Here is a 6,718-nt window from a genome sequence, read left to right as displayed (position 1 = left end):
CTCCAGGTGTAGGTCCAGTGAGCAGATTGGTTGGTTGCTGGCCCTCGAAAAAACTCCATCTGAACAGGCCTTGGAAGGCCCAACGGTACCGACAGGCCGCCGTGTCATCCTCAGCTCACAGGTATCACTGGATATGGATATGGAGGGGCATGTGGTCAGCACACCGCTCTCCCGGCCGTATGTCAGTTTACGAGGCTGGAGCCGCTACTTCTCAGTCAAGTAGCTCCTAAGTTTGCCTCACAAGGGCTGAGTGCACCCTGCTTGCCAACGGCGCTCGACAGACCGGATGGTCACCCATCCAAGTGCTAGCCCAGCCCGACAGTGGTTAACTTCGGTGATCTGACGGGAACCGGTGTTAGCACTGCAGCGAGGCCGTTGGCTGGCCCTGGAAAGGTCTCCTCTTAATCAACACACGGCAATCACTAGCACCAAAGCAGAACCAGTATTCATCAGAAAATACGACAGATCTCCACTGTGGCCTCCAGTGAGCTCTCGCTTAAACACCACTAAAGTCGCAAATGAAAGTGGTTGGGGATCAGTGCAATGCACGCTACAGGGCATCTGGCTCCGAGCTGCCCTTGAAGTAGCAATTTGTAACAGTTCGTTGAGTCTCTGTGGAACCAACCGCTGTTCAGTTTTTTGCTGCAGAGCAATACGATGAGCCAGAGCCAAACGTCGAACTCGATGGTCTTCCTACTTGGTAGAGCTGGATGGCTGTCCGGAGCCAGGTCTTCTTGCAACCGTACATTCTCGTGACTACCCCTGTCATCAGTCATGTAAGTGGCTACATTCCAACCAAGTCTTTCTGCAGTGTCGGAGAAGGAACATCCACCTTGTTGTAGTCTGTTTCGTGACCTCGTTCAAACTCGGTATGGTGCTGGTAATGGCGTCTTTTTCGCCTTAAAGGCATTCTCGACTGACTTCAGAGTCACTTAAATCTTGCTAACCTGCTATTGTAGCAGCATTAACTGATCTAACAACTGCGTCGGACAGTTCGTGTCTTGTATAGGCGTTGCCAACAGAAGCGCCGTTCTGCCTGTTTACAACCGTCTCTTGGTTCAAATGGCTCTGAGCACTATGGTACTTAACTTTTAAGGTCATCAGTCCTCTAGAACTTAGAACTACTTAAACCTAACTAACCTAAGGACATTAGACACATCAATGCCCGAGGCAGGCTTCGAACCTGCGACCGTAGCGGTCGCGCGGTTCCAGAATGTAGCGCCTAGAACCGCTCGGCCACCCCGGCCGGCACAACCGTCTCTATTTGAATACGCATGTCTATGCTAGTTCCTTTGGCGTTTCAATGTGTATCGTCCACGTACAATGACCATTGTAATATTGACTGACTATAGGCCTGTCGACGAAGACCGAAAAACGGTCGACTAGTGGAAAAAATTATTGTAGGTGCAAATTTTTGTATCGTGGTCGGAAGTAGTGCTATGAACAACATACCAAAAATCCTGACCGATCGGGTGTGAGCGTGGCGGTGGGGGTGTAGAGGGTGGGGTGGTGGTGGAGCGTTTAAAGCTCGATTTTCTGTTTTTTCTTGAATAACTCGAAAACCGCGTCTTCTAGCGAAAATGTTTTCCCATAGAAAATCAAATTACATTACGTTTTCTACAAAAAAATTCCTGTTCATTTTGTAGGAGTAATAGTTTTAGGGGACGGAAAAGTCGCAGACTACTAAAAAAATTTATATATATGGAGTCTGTTTTTTCGGACATGTCCGAAAGTACAGACACCACATATACGTAACTGAGGTGAGGACGGTCAGTGACCTCTTCAGAGCGGATGTACACCAGGCTCGAACACTTACGGGAATCGGCGAAAAGCAGCGAGTAATGAGGGTAATGGGCAAGAGGCCACTACTTCAGTAGTGTGTGGATAATTTGAGAAGTTGGGTTTGACGGGTGACGTTCTAGAAGAGTCCGTGCAGTTACGATAGTCAATGTATCTGGATGGCTTAGCGGTCAGGGCATTTATGTAACAGGCAGTAAACCTGGGCTCAGATCCCCGTGCAGCATAAATTTACAACTTTCCCCGTTGATTTCAATCAATGCGCCTTCGCACCCAATGTCTGCAATTATTTTACGTCTTGAAAGTTTTGTTTTAAAGGTATAAAACAAGCATTTATCTTTAAATAAAGTGGGTTAAAAACAAATATTAAATGTGCATTGCACGTCTAAGCGTAGTATAGCCGTAAAGAGGAATAAAAGTTGTTGCGATTGTACAACAGGATGCAGCGTGGGATGTGGTACGGGAGGGGAGGGGTGGGGGGAGGGGTGGAATGGGGAGGAGAGGGAAGGGAATAGAAGGGTGAGGGAAGCAAGGTCGCCGATTGTATTCGTGCAATTCCATCCTTCATAGGCCTGTAAACTGAAGACTGAGCAGATGATGCCCCACTCTGTCTGCCCCACTACGTCACAAGAAGCAGCTCCAGCGTGTTTCACAAATTTGTACTGAACATCCGCAGCGCGCCTTAGGAGTCACTGGCAGTACATGGCGTAGGCATGCCAGGGGTATTGGGGGTGGAGGGGGATTCTTTTCCACGAAGTGCGTTAACACTACGTGGAATGTAGATGTGTGTTACTAGTAAAACTAACGAAAAAACGCATACGAGGACAGCCTCTACTTAAATCTCTGCGCACTGTTCTCCACTGCTCTAGGGGAACTTGATTCTTATCATCCTGTACGGTAGCTGCACTTTTCAGTCGGGAAAGGCACTTTCCCCACAAGGAGCGCTGCTCGCTTTTAACTTTACGAGCAGAGTATGCCCGCGCAGCATTTCCTGTCCCGTTCTCTTATGTAGGTGGACAAAGTAACTTCACTGTGCTCTTGTTCATATAGTGCAGTTATTTTCAGTTTGCTAAATGATTGCTCATTTGCAGTTGTTATGTGAGCTATTATGTAAAAAGCTCAACAGTTGGATCTGTCAGCTATCTACCTCACTGAAGAGCCTTTCCCAAGTGTAACATGCTATCAATATGCGTTCACCACTGTCGATCTCTTTATCACTGTCACGGAGTACATGGTATCCGTAAATTATCTTTACAACTGAAGACTTTAATATCTTTTAAACTATCCTAGATATTAACAAATGTGTTTCAACATATGATAACTCATAATGTTATGTTTCCTCATTCATAGACATAAATATGTGCACCGTTAGTGGCTCGTATAACGTCTAGATAGATTTCATTTCTCTCCATGTACGATTCAAGATCTCCACGGTGACATGTTCAAATGCAGGTACTGTAGGACTCTATCCTTGGTTCAGTACAACAGATCCCTTACAAAACACCAGAGGATGAATTCTAGTCGTGTGGGGTCAGGGGATTTTGGTGGCCATAGAATAGGCCAACTCCTGTGGGTCCACATATTATTAGATTTTTAAGTTCAATTTTACGACAAAATTGCTTTATCTGGAAGATAAAAAAATGCTATCAGTTACACTACTGGCCATTAAAACTGCTACACCACGAAGATGACGTGCTACAGACGCAAAATTCAACCGACAGGAAGAAGATGCTGTGATATGCAAATGATTAGCTTTTAAGAGCATTTACACAAGGTTGGCGACGGTGGCGACACCTACATCGTGCTGACATGAGGAAAGTTTCCAACCGATTTCTCATACACAAACAGCAGTTGACCGGTGTTGCCTGGTGAAACGTTGTTGTGATGCCTCGTGTTACGAGGAGAAATGCGTACCATCACGTTTCCGACTTTGATAAAGGTCGGATTATAGCCTATCGCGATTGCGTTTTATCGTATCGCGACATTGCTGCTCGCGTTGGTCGAGATCCATTGATTGTTAGCAGAATATGGAATCGGTGGGTTCAGAAGGGTAATACGGAAGCCGTGCTGGATCCCAACGACCTCGTACCGCTAGCAGTCGAGATGACAGACATCTTATCCGCATGGCTGTAACGGATCGTGCAGCCACCTCTCGATCCCTGAGTCAACAGATGGGGACGTTTGCAAGACAAGAACCACCTGCACGAACAGTTCGACGACGTTTGCAGCAGCATGGACTATCAGCTCGGAGACCATGGCTGCGGTTACCCTTGACGCTGCATCACAGACAGGAGCACCTGCGATGGTGTACTCAACGACGAAGCTGGGTGCACGAATGGCAAAACGTCATTTTTTCTGATGAATCCAGGTTCTGTTTACAGCATCATGATGGTCGCATCCGTGTTTGGTCACATCGCGGCGCCGGCCATTGTGGCCGATCGGTTCTAGGCGCTTCATCCCGGAGCCGCGCGACTGCTAAGGTTGCAGGTTCGAATCCTGCCTCGGGCATGGATGTGTGTGATGTCCTTAGGTTTAATTAGGTTTAAGTAGTTCTAGGGGACTGATAACCTCAGCTGTTAAGTCCCATAGTGCTCAGAGCCATTTGAACCATCTCCCGGCGGAGGTTCGAGTCCTCCCTTGGGCATGGGTGTGTGTGTTTGTCCTTAGGATAATTTAGGTTAAGCAGTGTGTAAGTTTAGGGACTGATGACCTTAGCAGTTAAGTCCCATAAGATTTCATACACATTTGAACCAACATCACGGTGAACGCACATTGGAAGAGTGTATTCGTCATCGCCATACTGGCGTATCACCTGGCGTGTTGGTATGAGGTGCCATTGGTTACACGTCTCGGTCACCTCTTGTTCGCATTGACGGCACTTTGAACAGTGGACGTTACATTTCAGATGTGTTACGACCCGTGGCTCTACCCTTCATTCGATCCCTGCGAAACCCTACATTTCAGCTGGATAATGCACTACCGCATGTTGCAGGTCCTGTACGGGCCTTTTTGGATACAGAAAATGTTCGACTGCTGCCCTGGCCAACACATTCTCCAGATCTCTCACCAATTGAAAACGTCTGGTGAATGGTGGCCGAGCAACTGGCTCGTCACAATACGCCAGTCACTACTCTTTATGAACTGTGGTATCGTGTTGAAGCTGCATGGGTAGCTGTAGCTGTACACTCCACCCAAGCTCTGTTTGACTCAATGTCCAGGCGTATCAAGGCCGTTATTACGGCCAGAGGTAGTTGTTCTGGGTACTGATTTCTCAGGATTTATGCAACCAAATTGCGTGAAAATGCAATCACATGTCAGTTCTAGTATAATATATTTGTCCCATGAATAACCGTTTATCATGTGCATTTCTTCTTGGTGTTGCAATTTTAATGGCCAGTAGTGTATTTAGCCTGAGCCGACTAGTGTAGTGTTAAAGTTATTTAAGTATTAAGTTGTAAAGAAAATTTATGGACAGCCTGTACTTTTCGCAGCATGGGAGATATCAAATGCATCACCCCAAATTCAGCTCTACCAGCATCTGAAGAGGCCCAAAGGTTTAAATTGTCTCCCTCGGCAACATACGTAGGTCACCTAGGTGTTACACAAGGAGCGATCTAAAAGCTTCCATTCGATGTTCGTACAGTCCAGAATCGGATGGCAGTCAGGCAGAATCACCGTGAGTGTTGAGGCGATCATCCTATTCACATACGAGATTGGAGATACTGTTTGGTAAAACACTGTGTCCTGTTGCGTGAAGAAGTCCGTAACTGCCTGCTGCACATCCTCGTCGGCCAGGAATCGTCGACCATTCAAGGCAAGAGACCGAAGGCATGATAATCGCATAGAGAGAGATCAGAACCGTAGGGCGAGTGCTTGAATGTCTCGCACTTGACTTGGCATAACGTCTTCGTTATGACATTTGCGACAACTGGTACTTGCGTTATGATGAAGCAGCAGCACCCCTGGTCCCTGTTTTCTCAGACGTTTCGCCTTAATTGCACACAGTAATTTATCCAGCGTTCACTTTCCAGTGGATGACTACTGGTGTTCGTCCTTCGACAGCCAAGAAAAGAAAAACATCACGACGGTCCTGTCGTGACACATTTGGTGATAACTTTACCATAGCTCGTTTCAGCTCTTGCCGCATGCGCATTGGAAAGATACGAATGCCACACTAATCCTTTATCTACTTGTCGGTACTTATGTACCCGCATCAAAGTCACGCCACGTTGCTTGCATATACACTACAGCAATACCATCAAATGCAAAATTTTCGATGGCCCCTTATTCAGTTATTTCAACGCAAGTCAAGCAAGGCACTGCAGCAGATTACTGTTATAGACTTGATCAGTGCCATTATGTAGGACATATTCACGCCCAGGAAGACATGCTGTGGATGTTTGGGAAGTGGATCCAAGGATCCAATCAGTGCAGTCCACTCTACAAGTGCCAGCAATTCCTGAATGAAAAGTATTTAAGCAGTCTACCAGTAACAAAGTCAATCGTGAGGGAAGAGCAGTAACTTTCTGGTCATTCATTAATGCATCTCCAAGTGACTACGACACAATTACGTGACTTAGCAATACGCTGTTACCAATAGATAACAGCAATGTACCTCATTTACCAATCCAATCACTTTCCCACCAACACTACATAGGTCACCGACAACATGTTTATTGTGGTCTTCAGTCCAGAGACTGGTTTCATGCACTCTCCATGCTAGTCTATCCTGTGCAAGCTTGTTCATTTCCCAGTACCTATTGCAACCTATATCCTTCTGAATATGTTTAGTGTATTAATCTCTTGGTCTCCCTCTACGATTTTTACCCTCCACGCTGCCCTCCAATACTAAATTGGTGATCCCTTGATGCCTCAGAATATGTCCTACCAACCGATCCCTTCTTCTAGTCAAGTTGTGCCA

General features: G+C 46.5%; 1 pseudogene; it reads right to left on the bottom strand.

The window, feature by feature from the left end:
- Nucleotides 1-262: 262 nt before the first annotated feature.
- On the bottom strand, nucleotides 263-380 carry LOC126177604 (5S ribosomal RNA; annotated as a pseudogene).
- Nucleotides 381-6,718: the final 6,338 nt, after the last annotated feature.

Source organism: Schistocerca cancellata, chromosome 3 (assembly GCF_023864275.1).
Source record: "Schistocerca cancellata isolate TAMUIC-IGC-003103 chromosome 3, iqSchCanc2.1, whole genome shotgun sequence".
NCBI classification, from domain to species: domain Eukaryota; kingdom Metazoa; phylum Arthropoda; class Insecta; order Orthoptera; family Acrididae; genus Schistocerca; species Schistocerca cancellata.
This window is presented reverse-complemented; position numbering and strand designations above follow the sequence as displayed.